Source organism: Macaca fascicularis, chromosome 9, assembly GCF_037993035.2.
Source record: "Macaca fascicularis isolate 582-1 chromosome 9, T2T-MFA8v1.1".
NCBI lineage: Eukaryota > Metazoa > Chordata > Mammalia > Primates > Cercopithecidae > Macaca > Macaca fascicularis.
The window spans coordinates 54,747,459-54,763,699 of record NC_088383.1 but is presented as its reverse complement, the minus strand read 5'-3'; the positions used below and the strand labels follow the sequence as shown (position 1 = coordinate 54,763,699).

Sequence of the window (16,241 nt, the reverse complement as noted above, 5' to 3'; positions counted from 1 at the left end):
CCTCCCTAGTTCAAGCCATCCTTTCACCTCAACCTCCTGAGTAACTACAAGTGTAGGCACATGTCACCGCACCAGGCTATTTTAGAAAAAAAAAATTTGTAGAGATGAGGTTTCAGAGTGTTGCCCAGCCTGGTCTTAAATTCTTGAGCTTAAGCGATGCTCCTGCTTCGGTCTCCCAAAGTGCTGAGAATACAGGCAGAAGCCCAGCATGTGTACATCTCTTTCATTGGCTGTTTCTGAAATATATCCTTTACAATGAACCAGTAATAGAAAGTAAATTGGTGAGATCCAGTGGCTCACGCCCATAATCCTAGCACTTTGGGAGGTTGAGATGGGAGGATCATGTGAGCCCAGAAATTTGGGACCAGCCTGGGCAACATAACAAGACGCCATCTCTACAAAACATAAAATAACATAGCCAGATATGGTGGTGCAGGCCTGTACTCTCATTGGGAGGCTGGGGCAGGAGGATCACGAGTCCAGGAGTTCAAGGCTACAATGAGCTTTGATCACACGGCTGAATTGCAGCCTGGCAACACAGTGAGACTCTGTATCTCAGAAAAACAAAGAAAATAACCTGTTTTTCTGAGTTCTGCAAGCTGTTCTAGCAAAAGAAAATAACCTGTTTTTCTGAGTTCTGCAAGCTGTTCTAGCACATGATTCAATCCAAGAAGGGGGCCATGAGACCCTGGTTTCTAACTGATTAGTCAAAAGTACATCTAACAACCTACGACTTGCAATTGGCATGTGAAGTGAAGGTAGTCTTGTGGGACTGAGCCTCTATCCTGAGGGGTCGGCACTAACTCCAGGTAGTGTCAGAATGCAATTGGGGGATACCCAGTTGGTATCCAGATTGTCCGAAAACTGGTGTAGAATCTCCACATGCACATTTGGTTGGAAGTGTTTGACCACAGCTACTATTCAAGAGAAAGAACTACTCATTATTTAAAAAAAAAAAAAAAAAAAACATAAAATTATGTTCTACAAAAAACAAATCAACCTTATCTACAGCCCAGTCCTACTCAAATATGGAATGTTAGAACAAAAAGTCTCATCATGGACTCGAGAGCTGACATCAGGAATGTCACAGCCATCCTGCTCTCTGAGAACTCATCTTCAACAGGCAGGGGGGACACTGCAACTTGGGCCATGATCCCTGCACAAGTAGTAAAAAAATGAGTAGTAGAAATCCAGGGTCCTAAACCCATATCCAGAGCGGTAAGAGTTTTTCACTGGCTGGCTAATTTACAGTGGTCTTGCATCAGAGGAAAAATAAGGCTCAGAAACTAGGTATTCAAGTTACCCAAAACTCTCATCAGATACAGAATCCATCTGCTAACTTTCTATCTAGTATTAATTCCATAAAGTTAGAAAAATATCACTCCAAAAATAAATCCATATGGCACCTAGCATCAATGCATTTCTCCCAAGTAAAAGAGGAGGCAAGGTGCTTTACAACTCAGTAATGGGCTACCACAACACAGGACAGTGGTACAAAGCTCCCTTTCTCCCCCGCATAACCCAACACAGAAAAGAGTGGGTGCAGTGGAATGAGGCTGGGTGAAGAGAAGTTCCTCTTCTTACTGAGAAAATAGATCACAGGGCATCAAGTAACATGTAAAAGTCTTTATAACAAGGCATTTTTTAAAAAAACATTTTCTAATATTTTGGTATCAGGAAAACCCTCAGATGAATTTCAAACACTATAAAAATGCAATACATAAACAGAAAATATTAACTGTTAACAATAATAGAGATAAATTGGAACCTTTATGGATTGCTTTTTGGAATGTAAAATGTTACAGCCCACTGTGGAAAACGGTTTGGTAGTTAACATATTAAGCATAGAATTACATGATCCAACAACACCCTTTAAGCTCTATACCCAAAAGAACTAAGAGCAGGGACTCAAACAGGTATTTGTACACCCGTTTAATAGCAGCATTATTCACAGTGGCCAAAAGGTAGAACCAGCCCTATGCCCATCGGTAGGTGAATAGATAAAGAAAATGTAATATACACATACGCAGAATATTATTTAGGCATTTAAAAAAAAAAAAACAACTCACCGGGTTCAGCAGCTTACACCTGTAATCCTAGCACTTTGGGAGGTCAAGGCGGGCTGGTTGCTTAAGCACAGAATTTTGAGACCAGCCTGGGCAACATGGCAAGACCTCACTTCTAAAATAAAATTTTTTTTTAAAAAAAGGAAATTCTGATAGTGTTACGAGCCTTGACAGCATTATGCTAAGTGAAATAAGCCAGACACAAAAGGACAAATATTGTACAAGTCCACTTATATAAGGTATTTAGAATAAACAAATTCATAAACAGAAAATAGAATAGTAATTGCCAGGGGCCAGGAGGAGGGTTCAATGGGGAGCTATTGCTTATGGGGTACAGAGCTGCAGTTTAGAATGGTGACAAAGCTCTGGAGATGGAGAGTGGTGATGGCTAACAATGCGGATGTGCTTAAAACACCAGGGACCTGTGTGCCCTTAAAAATGGTTAAGTGTTATTTTGTATTATGTATATTTTATCAAAAAATAAAAATAAAACACCAAAACAGTACACCACATAAGGACGTACTAAGATGGCAAAATCTAAAGCAACTTTTTAAAACCCAGATAGTTTTTCTGTAAACAGCATACGAATTAAATGCTTATTAAAAATTTGCCCCTTTAATTTAGTTGAATTAATTCTACTTTCAGAGATTAAATAATTAAATAAACTTAATTGGAAGCATAACTGAAAAACTAAACACTGAATGCAGGAAGAGGAACTGTAAAAACACATCTATGTACATAAACTAATTTACTGACAACACTCGAGTATCCCTTAACTAAAGCCCCAGTATTACAGAGAAGATGGACAAGCACTTGAAAAGCTGTCAGCAGGAAACTGTTATACCTAAAAATGTCAATAAATCTGCATTAAAGAGAATGTTCTATTTTTCTATTATTAAAGGTTGTCACCTAGCGTTACCATCTGTTACCATGTGCACTGACTACTAGGCCAGATTTAGACATCAACAAGTAATGAAGCATACATACCTAAGAAGTTACAATTTATAATAAAAACTATGATCAGAAAAATAGTATTTGCATCATGAAGACCTTCAGTTACCACTTAGTTTTTATCCTCATAGGCTTTATTGATCAATATAGTAAAGAGGTATATTAACTCTTATAACTTAAAACAACTTGTTGCCCAGGAAAGCATACCAAAAAGAATCATCTTTTATTTCCAAGACAGGTGTTTTAAGAATAATATAATCTGTAAAAGAGAATAGACATACAACAGGCCAGGCATGGTGGCTCACGCCTGTAATCCCAGCACTTTGTGAGGCCAAGGCAGGCGAAATCACAAGGTCAGGAGATCGAGACCATCCTGGCCAACATGGTGAAACCCTGTCTCTACTAAAAATACAAAAATTAGCTGGGTGTGGTGGTGCGTGCCTGTAATCCCAGCTACTCAGGAGGCTGAGGCAGAAGAATCCCTTGAACCAGGGAGTCGGAGGTTGCAGTGAGCTGAGATCATGCCACTGCACTCCAGCCTGGTGATGGAGCAAGACTCCATTTCGAGGAAAAAAATAAAAAATGAAAATACAACAAATACAGTAACACATAAAATCTCTTTTTCTTTTAACCTTCTGCTGGTCCTTCAGTTGCTGCTGGTACTGTTCCGTCATTGCCTTCTGAAGAATGATGGCTTCCTAAAAAGAAAATAAACATATAATAAACCAATAAAAACTCACAGTGAAAGACAAAAGAGAATCTAGATAACAATGCAATCATTTTTAAGATATAATAAACATGAAAAATGATTTTTTAACTCAATGGAAAAATACTTTCTAATTTAGAAAAAATTATAACACTTCTATTTGGAAGCTAAAAAATATTATTTTAGAATACAAATACAGAGTAGACCAAAGTAGGTTTGTGGATTTAACATTAGTTACTGTAACTGTATGATAAAACTACTGGATATTGCAACCTGAAGAAGCACAATTATGCTTCAAGTACCATGCTCATCTGTCTCACTCACACATACACACACACACACACACACACACACCCCGAAGTGTGAATGCTTGCTTTGCTCAGACACTTAATTAACTTTCTATAAATAAGTTCAGGGTTTGCTATAGAATGCTTCCTGCTTTCCATTTTAACTATGGTGAAAGCTATGGAAACTCAATCCCCATAATTTAATCAAAGTTGTACTTAAAGTAACTCATAAGTAAAAATTTAAGATCCTATCTTCAGTATCAAGAAAACATTTTAATCCAGGTAATATAATCTGCTTGCTTCTAAAAACTGGGACATAAAGCAACAGATCAGTTAGGCAGTCACATGGTAAACAGGTTTATCCTACTGGAGCAGAAGTTTATTCACAAATAGGAAAGAAAGAATCTAAGATTATCAGAGCTCCAGTAGGATTAAGACCACAAGTTGCCCCTAGTATACATCCACTGTCCTTAAAGATCTGAGCTACTAACATGGAAAAGATTGAAAAACACTGCCTTCAAGTATAAATAAAAATGTATTACATTTCGGAAGAATACATTGCTTAGGGGGAAGGGAAGCAGATGCTCATCTATTTTGTCCTGTCTATTGATAAATAAATTCAGAAGCTGTACTAAAACTAAAATAAAAGTTATACATACATTTTCTCTTAATTTTTAAAGAGTAATGATTAGTCTGAAAAACTCATTTGGTGGTTACTGTTCTTGAATTAAAAGTGCCATACTGAGGTGAAATCTTTTTGGTTTTCAATACCTAGCTTTATTATGTCACAATTATCTTGGGATTCTTTTCAACTTACTGCATATTGTGAAAACTCACCTGAATTCAAAACTCTAGGTAAATCTACAAACATCTGTGAATCCATCTTTAATTAACTTGTAAAACACACTTTCTCTGCACACATTTCCTTTCTCTTTTTTTAACTTTAATATTTGGATTTAGGAAGCATTAAGTTCTTTGACTGTAAAATCAAAGAAAAAAGAGATATGAGGTCATAGGAATGATAGATAATAAAGAAGAGGCCAGTAATTAAAAAGTAAAATTTCAGTAAAGAATGACAGTTAAGATCGTTGTTCATGTTACTACCTGAACACCAAGGGTTTGGTCCAGGTCCTGCTGCTCACCAGACAGTAACTAGTCATTGAGGTGACAAGTATTACCAAGCAAGAAAGCTTTAACCTGGTGCTGCAGCCCAGGAGATAGGGGCTCAGTCTCAAATTTATCTCCCTGACTGACTAAAACTAGGGTCAGGAAAGAAATGTAATAATGGGTAAGAGAACAGAAATTAGAGAGGGGCAGGAGGCATCTGGTGCTGAGATCTGATATTTTTCAGTTGATACTTACTGAAGGTCTTTTTTTGAGGAGAGAACTCAGATAAAACAGATACAAGTTTCAAGGTTTAACAGCAGGGTCAACTCTTATGTTGATCCAAACAAAACCCTATCCATGGGACAACTGGGCCGGTGTCAATGTAAGCAATAATTCTATAGGTCCTTTTTGTTTAAAATCTGAACAATTAAATTTATACTATATGCTAAACATAAGGAAAATACATCTTATGTACTCAAGGCCAGAAGAGATAGAAGTAAAACCTACTACTAATAGCCTATGAGTGTCAAGTTTGGGAACACTATAAAAAATTACAAAAAAGTAATAAATGCATAAAAGTTACAAATTAACAAGTGCTATTTCAGAATTCTTCTAAATACTAAGTACATGAACTTACTAATATTTGCATTACTAACCACACAATAAGAACCCGACTTCTGACTATTCTGAGATAAGGTATAAATGTGCACCTTTACCTTAAATGGGAAAGTGTGTCTTGTACCCACTTTGAGATTCGTGAAAGGGAAAACTGATTTGAAAAATGTTTGCTTGTCAAGTTCATTTATATGTTAAGAAAAGGTCAATACAATTTTTCCTTTTCAATGTAGAAAAGTAATACATAATACTATAGTTATAAATACTAAAACACAGTCTGTGGAATACAAGAAAACATTAAATACAAACACTATGTAGGAAAATGGAGGTAAAAAGATGATACCTTGCAAAGACTTCAGTAGAAGATTTTTATCAACGTCATCGCTTTCAAAAGGGCATGTTTTAGGATACAAAGATAATACTTCAACAGTAACCCTCCCTCCCCAGGCTACAGGCAGTGACTTATGCCTGCAATTCCAGCACTTTGGGAGGCCAAGACAGGCAGATCACTTGAGGTCTGGAGTTCGAGACAGACCTGGCCAACAGAGTGATACCCCATCTCTACCAAAAAATACAAAAATTAGCTAGATGTAGTGGCATGCACTTATGTAGTCTCAGCTACTCGGAAGGCTGAGGCAAAAGAATCCCTTCAACCTGAAAGGCGGAGGTTGCAGTAAGCCCAGATTGCACCACTGCACTCCAGCTTGGGCGACAGAGTGAGAATCTGCTTAAAAAAAAAAAAAAAAAAAAAAAAAAGTCATGTTTACATAGAGTTAGACTGCACAGCTCACTCTCTTAACCATCCTGTAATTCTGCCCACTCTATGCTATGCCCAGTCACTGATGCACTTGCTTGGTAGCTCCCTTAGAGCTTAGAACCTAGGTTTTATGTCCTGCTCTACAGCTATATAATTTAAGAATTTTCCTCTGGAGTTTGTTGGATTCTAACCCTATATATAACAAATCTTATTAATAGTACTGAATCTTAAAGGAGGCTGTGATGTCTTTAGTCCCTAGAAATATTAAACAACCTATAAACAAACGACCATATGAGAGTAAACAATCCAAATTTCTACATGCTTTAAAACACTGAGGCAATGTACTGAGAAACACACCTAAGAAACTGCAACCAATCTACTCTGGACAAAAATTTAGACACTGTCTCTTCAAAATAAGCTATCTGGTGGTACTTATGCATATTCTTACATATATCAACAGTATTTTACATGCCATAACCTTAAAAATAATTTTAAAAGTGTCAAAATTATAAGCCTTAATCCATCTCTGTGGGCATGAAAAATGATACAATATACATTTGTTTCTTTAAAGTATTCAATAAAATGCATAAACTTCTAGAGCAATCACTGAAAAAAGGGTTCATACTAAAGGTTGTAATACTAGGAAAGAGGGCTCAGTACTGCAGGTTCTTAAAGGCAAAAGTTAATAAAGCCTTGCTTTTGGTTGTGAATCCTGGCCTTAAAACATTATTCACATGATCTCCCCTTCCTTTTCCTATTGTAAAGATGTGGTGACAAACCAGGTCTGCTCATGCAGATAATAATCTTGAAAACAGTGGCAGAGAAATAACATGAAGGGAATATAGTTTACTTAATGACCTCCTAAATTGGAACTTATTACCCCATGCCTCTTGCATATCTCCAGACTAATATAAAAGAGGTATGAAATGGCTGTTTCCTACCAGTATTTTATTTGATGCTTCATTTTTTTTTATTACTTGTATAACTACCTACAATGCGTTAACAGGAACAGGAAAGCATAGCTATTCAAGCAACTAAATAATTATATAAATCTCTAAGACATAGTACTGGACCAATTATTTTTAAAGTACAACACACTGACAAGTAGTTTATTTTTAACTCAGTTTTGGTTTGTTGTTAATGCCATTGCTTGGGAAAAAGCAAAGAAAAGCAGGAGGAGGTGAAGGAGAAACAAGAAGAGAAACAAGAAATAGAAGCAGCAGCATAAGCAAGTAAAGAGGAACGAGATGATGATGATGATGAGAATAAAACAGACTGGAAGAAAGGAAAAAGAACAGGTGAGGGAACCAGAAGGCCTATTATACCTTTTTTCCCCTCCTTGATTCATGAAAACTGAAAAAGTTCAAGACTTTTTTACAACAACAAAAAAAAAACAAGTAAAAAAATACACAATCACCCCCTAAATTTTGTTAAGACTGAGATAATGCTCCATTCACGCCTGGCTCAGGTGCCAGCAGAAGGAAGGGACCCTCCAGATTCTACAGAAGAAGGGGGAGGACTCCTCCTTGCCCTGACGGCACCTCCACTGCTACCACCGAGGCCCACGGCACAGCACCCACAGCTTCCTACCCATGCCAGGCCAGGTGGCCCCGCAGCACTCCTACTCCCACTTCCCAGGACCCCAGACTTGCGGCTGCTGCCACCACTAGGGCCAATGCCAATACAACCACCGCTGCTGTCGCCCTCGATGCACTGGCGCTCCCTACAAGGCTCTTACCACCTGGCCACAGCCACAGCCCTGCCCCCCAACCTGGCCACAGATGGCGGCCCTCCCACCTACTCCTCCAAAGCACCACCCACCGCAGCGAAGCCAGCCGCCACGTCCCAGGCTCCAGGCTCCAGCCTTCACTTTCCAGCGTGTGGCAGGTTGTTCCTCCTTCTGGCACGGAGCAGCTGAGCCAACAAAGTCAGAAAAGCCTAGAACATGATGCAGGGAGTGGTAACGTTAGAGCCTAACCTCGTCATAGTGGCCACTGGGTGGCAGTGACAGGTTTCAGTTAACTGGAGAGAGACTCCACAGTGGCCTGCTCCCCATCCACAGGAGCCGTTGGGCCCACCAACGGCTGCGGCTCCTCTGCGAGCAAGAACAGCAGAACTCACACCCAGCCACCACCACCCCGCCTGCCCTATCCCCCCCTCCCCGCGCCCCCCGCCCAATCCGAGTGCCAGTTTCCGTTCCTAACGCCTCCACCCACAGGGCCCTGTCCCCCCATGACGCCTGCTACTCCGTGCCCAGGGATCCCAGGTTGTCTCAACACAGAGCAAGAGGACGCAGACCCGGGAACCATGACGGGTGTCGGGGCCCTGCCATGCTCATGATTCCCATGGAAACGCTGTGCCCCCACCGGGCTAAATCACGAGCAGTAGGAGGTCTCCCTCTAGATTCTGGAGCCTGGCTCCTTCCTTGGAGGCCACCGCTGTGGCGGCCACCTTTGCCGCCACCAGCAGTGCAGCCCCTGATCGCGGCCCTAACCCGCCGCTGGCAGTGTAGCCCTCGATAGTGTCCCGAACACCCCCACACTCCCAGGAAGTGTAACCACCGATAGCGCCCCCAACCCGTCCTCACCTCGAGCACCCAATAGCGACTCCAACCCGCCCCCATACCGGAAGAAATGACGCCTAGAACAGCGCCCCAACCCGCCCTCCGTCCCCAAGCACCACAGCCCTGGATAGCACCACAGCCCTGGATAGCACCACAGCCCTGGATAGCACCCCAACCCCCTCCCAGCTGCAGGCAGTGATGCCCGGAATAGCGCCCCCACGCAGTGGGCAGTGCAGTTGAGGATACGCACCTACCGTGGCCGCCTTTCTACCACTCCGGCAGCTGTGCCGTCTCTGTTGCAGCCACCAGCCTCAGCGAGGCGAGCCGCTGTGCCACAGGCTCCGGCCTCCAGCTTGCGTCCGCGGAAACCACCTTCTCCTCCCGCTATAGCACTGTACCGAGCCAGCTGCTAGTCCGCCATCTTACCGCTCCAGCTGCACTTCAGTCTCTGTTGCCGCCCCCAATGTTCTGATTGGATGAAAGAAAACCTCTAGGCTTATTCTGATTGGGCTTTCCTATCATGTTCTGATTGGTTAGCCTAAGGCTTGCTCTCATCCAATCAGAACATGTAGTCCAGGAACCTTGGTATATAAAGCCTGCTAAGCAGAAGTCAGCCCGTTCCAGGCTCTTTTGCTTCTATGTGTTCTGCTGGTGCGTGCCCAGCTTAGAAGTGGGGAAGGGGCTGGGCATGGTGACTCATGCCTGTAATCCCAGCACTTTGGGAGGCCGAGGCCGGTGGATCACGAGGTCAAGTTTGAGACCAGCCTGGCCAAGATGGTGAAACCCCTGTCTCTGCTAAACATACAAAAATTAGCCGGGAGTGGTGCTCCTGTAGTCCCAGCTACTTGGGAGGCTGAAGCAGGAGAATCGCTTAAACCCAGGAGGCGGAGGTTGTAGTGAGCCAAGATCGCGCCACTGCAGTCTAGCCCAGGTAACAGAGCAAGAATCCATCTTGGAGGAAAAAAAAAAAAAAAAAAAAAAAGGAAGGGGGAAAGAAAGAGCCACCTGCTGCATGCTGGAGGCTGTAGCCTACAGCTGCACAGCTGGGCTCACTGCAGTGAGTGGCAGTGATGCAGCATGGCAGGAGCAGTAGGATCTGGATGATTTCCAGCTTCATCCATGTCTCTGCAAAGGACATGAACTCATTCTTTTTTATGGCTGCATAGTAGTCCATGGTGTGTATGTGCCACATTTTCTTTATACACCAAGCAATAAGATTTATCATCTGGGAGGCCAGGTGCAGTGGCTCACGCCTGTAATCCCAGCACTTTGGGAAGCCAAGGCAGGCAGATCATGAGGTCAGGAGCTCGAGACCAGCCTTACCAACACGCTGAAACCCCATCTCTACTAAAAATACAAAAAAAAAAAATTAGCCAGGAGTGGTGGCACGTGCCTGTATTCTCAGCTACTCAGGAGGCTGAGGCAGGAGAATCACTTCAACCTGGTAGGTGGAGATTGCAGTAAGCAGAGAATGAGCCACTGCACTCCAGCCTGGGAGACAGAGGGAGACTACCATCTCATAAATAAATAAATTAATTAATTAAATTTATTATCTTGGGTATCAGGCGAGAGGACTAGCTAGGTTGGGTACATGGAATTAGAATTCATGAATGAAGAAATTCAAAATTAAAGTTAAGAATATTATTGGTCTATATAGCATTTACAGAAAGGCCAAAGAGACAATATTCCAGACTATAGAGGTTAGAGAAAATCAAGTTATCTATCTTAAGAGCACATTTTTTTTTTTTTTTTTTTTTTTTTTGAGACAGAGTCTTGCTCTGTCACCCAGACTGGAGTGCAGTGGCGTGATCTAGGCTCACTGCAAGCTCCACCTCCCGGGTTCATGCCATTCTCCTGCCTCAGCCTCCTGAGTAGCTGGGACCACATGGGCCCGCCACCTTGCTCGGCTAATTTTTTGTATTTTTAGTAGAGAAAGGTTTCACTGTGTTAGCCAGGATGGTCTCGATCTCCTGACCTTGTGATCCACCCGCCTCCGCCTCCCAAAGTGCTGGGATTACAGGCGTGAGCCACCGCGCCAAGCCCAGCCTCCTTTTCTTTAAATTTTGGCATAACACAGAACTCAGCAAAACTTTGACAGTATGAATGATTACATACTATTTACAATATTATTGTCTTCTCTATCTACTTGTTTATTTACTGAGAAAAAAATGTCAGCGTAATCACAGAAGCAACCTAATGAATAAACTACACCTTGATTATAAGAAAGAATGAAAATTGATTCATCCTTCTTGAATACAGAGTTTTAAAAATTCTTAAGTGAACTATGGCTTATTGAGTACATCACAATACTTTTCTGTTACAAAAACAAAGACAAATGACTGCTTTGGGGTTATTTCCCCAAATAGCTTCCATGGGTTTCTCCATCTGGTACATTGCAAAACTTCTTTTAATGCCTAAGCCCTCAGGAGAATTTCACAGCCGCTTTGTAAATCCTGGAAGTTCAGGAAACTGCCAACACATGCTGACCATGCTAAGTCCCAGTCTCCTTGGAAAGGAGTCTTCATAGTAGTGGACTCTCCCTTGAGGAAGTCTCACATGGCAGAAAACCAAGCGACTGTAACACAGGGTCTAGTTGTGCAGTGATCTGCCTCGCTCACTGTCCCTGGGGTTCATTTTCCTCAGCTGGGCACACACAGAATTATGACTTGCTTTGAACAGAGTTCTTTTATATCATATGTACCTATGTTAGAGCCATTTGACTCCCTTCATTGTTGGTGGTCTCCAAGCATAAGAAGAATATTATAGGTCAGGCATGGTGGCTCATGTCTGCAACCCCAGCTCTTTGGGAGGCCAAGGAGGAAGGATCACCTGAGGCCACGAGTTCGAGACCAGCCTGGACAACATAGAGAGACCCCATCTCTACAAAAATTTTTAAAAATTAGTTGTACATGGTGGTGCATGCATGTAGTCCAAGCTACTTGGGAGACCGAGGCAGGAGGATCACCTGAGCCTGGGAGGTTGAGGCTTCAGTGAGCTATGATCACACCACTGCACTCCAGTCTGGGCAAGACAGTGAGCTCCTATCTCAAAACAACAACAGCCACAACAACAAAAACGTAAAAAGAATACATAAATGGGAGAATGTGTTCTTAGAACTCACCCACTCGAAACTCGAGGACATCAAATTGACAGTCTTGGTGACTTTCTAGGTAAAAAAATCTTCAAAATGATTATAAATAGATGAATTTTCCTGATTTGGATTGCTGAGAGTTCATTCACAGTTTAGGTTTGTCGAGTAATTCCTGACTCCATCATAGCCAGGAGAAGTAAAGTTTCCTTCAGAAGTGTTTGGAAGAGACCCACCACACACTAAGAAAACAGAAGGCAACAGAGAAAGTAGTAGTAAGATTCAGGCCACAACAGAAGAGATAAACAATACAGGAATAGTAACTAAAACATCAACATTACTGCTTTGATTTGTTTTTCTAGATGCAGTCAGGGTTATGATTATGGGTAAAAGGCATGCAAATTATGGAAGTTTCTGCAAGTTTATAAAGGAAAAATGTGCAAAAATCAGTTCTCTATCTTCCTGTTGGTGTAGATTAGGTGGCTGGGGTTTGGCTCTGTATCAATAAGTTAAAATATTGAGGCCTACTATTCATTAATATTTAATTTAGAGGAATACCCAAATATAATGGTGGCAGGTCCTAATGGCTTGATTAGCAATTCTCCACTTGATCTAATAATTTAATTTAAATCAAACAGATAATAGGACATTGACCTACGAATGAATTTGCCCCCTTTTAATAAAGTAATAGATGCTTCTTGTACCAATGAAATAATTTAGTGGGTTTTTTTTAATATTCACTTCCACTTCTAAATTTTAAAACCCTTAGGTAATAGCACCAATCCAGGAAATAGGAGGATATTTATAATTAGAGACCATATCTTGCTTAATTTTGAAATATTCTATATCAAATCAAACCTCCCATTTATTTTCACTGGAAATACGTGTGTGAATAGATGACTAGAAACAATAAAGCCTGTTCTGTCCCCAGCAAAATTAATTACTCTCCGAGACTAAGCTACCTTCTAGGAGGTAGATGCTCTCTTTCTGCACCAAATAATTGACCAAGGACTATGGGACAGGTCACCAATCCTCATGGTAACATGACTGAAACTGTGCTAGAAGTTCATCTAATGGCATTAAAAGTTTTAAATTCACCACAGCAGTTTCTTTCTGAAATCAGAAGGCTTTTTTCTGTCTGCAGTAAGTTTTTGATCTGCTTATATGTGTTTGTCTTATGTCAAATATTTCAAGTGAACTTTGATCACTAAAGCGAAAATGGATGGCTCTGCTGCCATTGGCAGTAGCTGGGGGGCATCTGCAATGCACCTGATCAAAATGAGGTACATTTACAACATCCCACATTATCTGCATCTTCACTGGAGGTATAAGAAGCAGTGAAGCCTCCGTATGGTCTGGATCCATCCATGTGAAAAAAATGACTTTCATTGTGTTTCCTGAAGATTTAATCTCACTGCTTACATTCACACTACTACACAGTTTCTCTAGCTGGGGTGAGTTACTTCTAATGCCATTGAATACCTTTGGGAAAGAGTTTAACCTTTAGACACACAATCCATCTTACTGCATATTTCCTAGGAGGTGATATTCCCAGCCCAGACCCACTTCCTTCTATGGGAACCCTGCCCTAAAATGAATGATCTAACAATGCAGGTTTCTATCCCAGTGCCACAAGCCACTATGTTACCCTGAACACATTTTGTGACCTCAGGATGATTTCACTAGAGTGAAAGTATTGCAGTAATGTCTTCCTGCCATGGGGTGATAGATTAAAAGCTGCTGTACACTTTGGAACTAGAAGCTGAGCTCCCAATGTAAAGGAAGATAAGCCATCATGCTTACAATGTGGTGTGCAGAGCTCACTGATGGGCAGTTTTTCTTAACAATGCATCAGGACTTTTGTTATTTGGAAAGGAAGCTTAAATGTTAGTTTCTGATAATTCGATGTATATAATGAAGCAGATATTTTTATATATTTTAATTTTTGTTTATTTTTTGAGATGCGGTTTTGCTCTTGTTGCCCAGGCTGGAGTGCAATGGCATGATCTCGGCTCAGCTCACTGCAACCTCTGCCTCCCAAGTTCAAGCGATTCTCCTGCCTCACCCTCCCAAGTAGCTGGGATTACAGGCATGCACCACTGTGCCCAGCTAATTTTGTATTTTTAGTAGAGACGGGGTTTCACCATGTTGGTCAGGCTGGTCTCGAACTCCTGACCTCAGGTGATCCACCTGCTTCGGCCTCCCAAAGTGCTTGGATTACAGGTGTGAGCCACCATGCCTGGCAAGCAGATATTTTTTAATGCCTTGAAAAGTAATTTGAAAAATCAATCTCCATATGCAATTAAACATAATAGTTCTTTCCTCGTTAGTTATGGATTCAAAGCTTCAATTTTCTTATTTGAATTTTTAAGAATGAATTATTATTGACTCCAAAATATTAAATAATAACTGTAGTCATTCACATAGTTACAATAATTGGCAAACTCTTGTTCCAATGCTGTACAAAATAAAAAAAAATTACATGAAATAACTAAACAATAATTCATTAAGTGATTAATATTCCAGTGTTTAAAAGGATTTGAATGACTCGAGATTAGAAATAATGACTCAGACTATGGCACTAAAAGTTATGCAGTAGGAGAATGCACTCCACAACAAAAGATGTCAGCTTTTAAATTTTACTATAATTAATTAAATTTAGCTCTCTGGGGCTTCTGGTCTAAAGTGTCTTCTGGCTCACTGGACCAGAAGAAGAGTTTGCTATCATTTACTGAGCAGACAAAAATACCAGTCTTTGCTCATCATCTACTCAGCCTGTCTTATCCAATCAGCACAATACCCTCCCGGGCAGATAATAGTATCCCTGTTTTCCAGATTAAGATACCAGAATTCAGAAAGATGATGTAATTTGCTGAAGTTCAAATAACTAGCAATAATAGAACTGGGATTCAAACCATCCTTCTGATTCCAAACCATGAAGTAGTGTATAAAGAAACAGATGAGGACAAATATTTCTATAATGCTGAATACAGGAATGGGCATCACATTGCTAAAATCAAAAGGGATTAGAACCAACTATAAGGTTAACGGGACATGTTGGAAACCATGATCAATAGCATTATCCTGCCTCTGAGTCTGCCTTTGGCATAGAATCACAATGACTGAACATGTTATCGTCATCCATTTATCAGAGTTCTGCTGTTAGAAGCAACCAGAATGCAATTCTCATCATTCTCCTCTAATCCCTTTTGTACTCAGAAACTACAACTCTCAGAATACAAATGAAGTAGGCATGTGAGATTTAGGACAGGCTATAAAATTTGCTATAAGCAGGGACAAAATCAGATATAGGTAGTATTGTAGGATGCACCAGGTGGCATAGCTTTTCATTTTCTCTGTCTGTAAGAGTCAGATAGGCAGGTGGGTTTGGAGAAATTTTAGTCTCAGACCAGCTGGATAAGGCATTAGCCAGGAAGCAGTGCAATAAAAGTTAAAACTGCCTCCTCTGCACCGGCAGATCTTTCTTCTTCACTCTTTTCTCTTTTTTTTTTTTCTTCTTCTTCTTTTCTCTTTCTCCCTCTCCTTCTCAATTTCCTCCTCCTTCTCTTTCTCCTTCTTCTTCTCCTTTTCTTCCTTTTCTCCTTCTCCTTCTTCTTTTTTTCTCCTTCCCCTTCTCCCTCTGTCTCCTTCTCCCTCTTGTTCTTCTCCCCCTTCTCCTCCTCCTTCTCGTCCTCCTTCTCCTTCTTCTCCCCCTTTCATCTTTCTTCTCCCCCTTTTTGGCAAGTTCTCAATCAAATAGAGTGGGGGCAAAGGCCAACCCACATGCCCTTGTTTGGAGCAGAGTAAAGAGGAACCAAAATAAACATTGAACAGATAAAATATATTATAGAAAAAGGAATGTGGACATTATACTAAAGATTCAGAAAAAAAATTAATTCTGAAAGTGATTCCTTGCTGGAGTTTTAACCTCCCCAAGAGAAAAGACCTGTGGATATGACATTTGTAGGTTTCCCTGCTTAAAGAGTCAGGGCACCCTCATGCATACAGAGATGCCAGTCATCCTTTCGGTAATTCATTCTTAAATATGAATGAACAGCCAAGGATCAGCAGACATTTAGGGAATTGACTATTGTAAAAGGT

The 16,241-nt window shown here is 40.9% G+C and overlaps 1 long non-coding RNA gene across 8 annotated transcripts in view; it reads right to left on the bottom strand.

Moving 5' to 3' along the window:
* LOC102115904 (uncharacterized) overlaps positions 1 to 16,241 on the bottom strand; it is a 66,101-nt gene that overhangs the window by 45,290 nt on the left and 4,570 nt on the right. For 4 of the 8 annotated variants that reach the window (XR_012417655.1, XR_012417651.1, XR_012417656.1 and 1 more), the window contains exons 2-5: positions 12,174 to 12,382; positions 9,303 to 9,520; positions 8,311 to 8,427; positions 3,650 to 3,715 (exon numbers count right to left, since the gene is read on the bottom strand). This is a non-coding gene — a long non-coding RNA (uncharacterized lncRNA). Of the gene's footprint in view, positions 1 to 3,649; positions 3,716 to 4,847; positions 4,990 to 6,075; positions 6,457 to 8,310; positions 8,428 to 9,302; positions 9,521 to 12,173; positions 12,383 to 16,241 lie in introns of all 8 variants that reach the window. The other 4 variants (XR_012417650.1, XR_012417652.1, XR_012417653.1 and 1 more) reach the window with 2 other exon arrangements.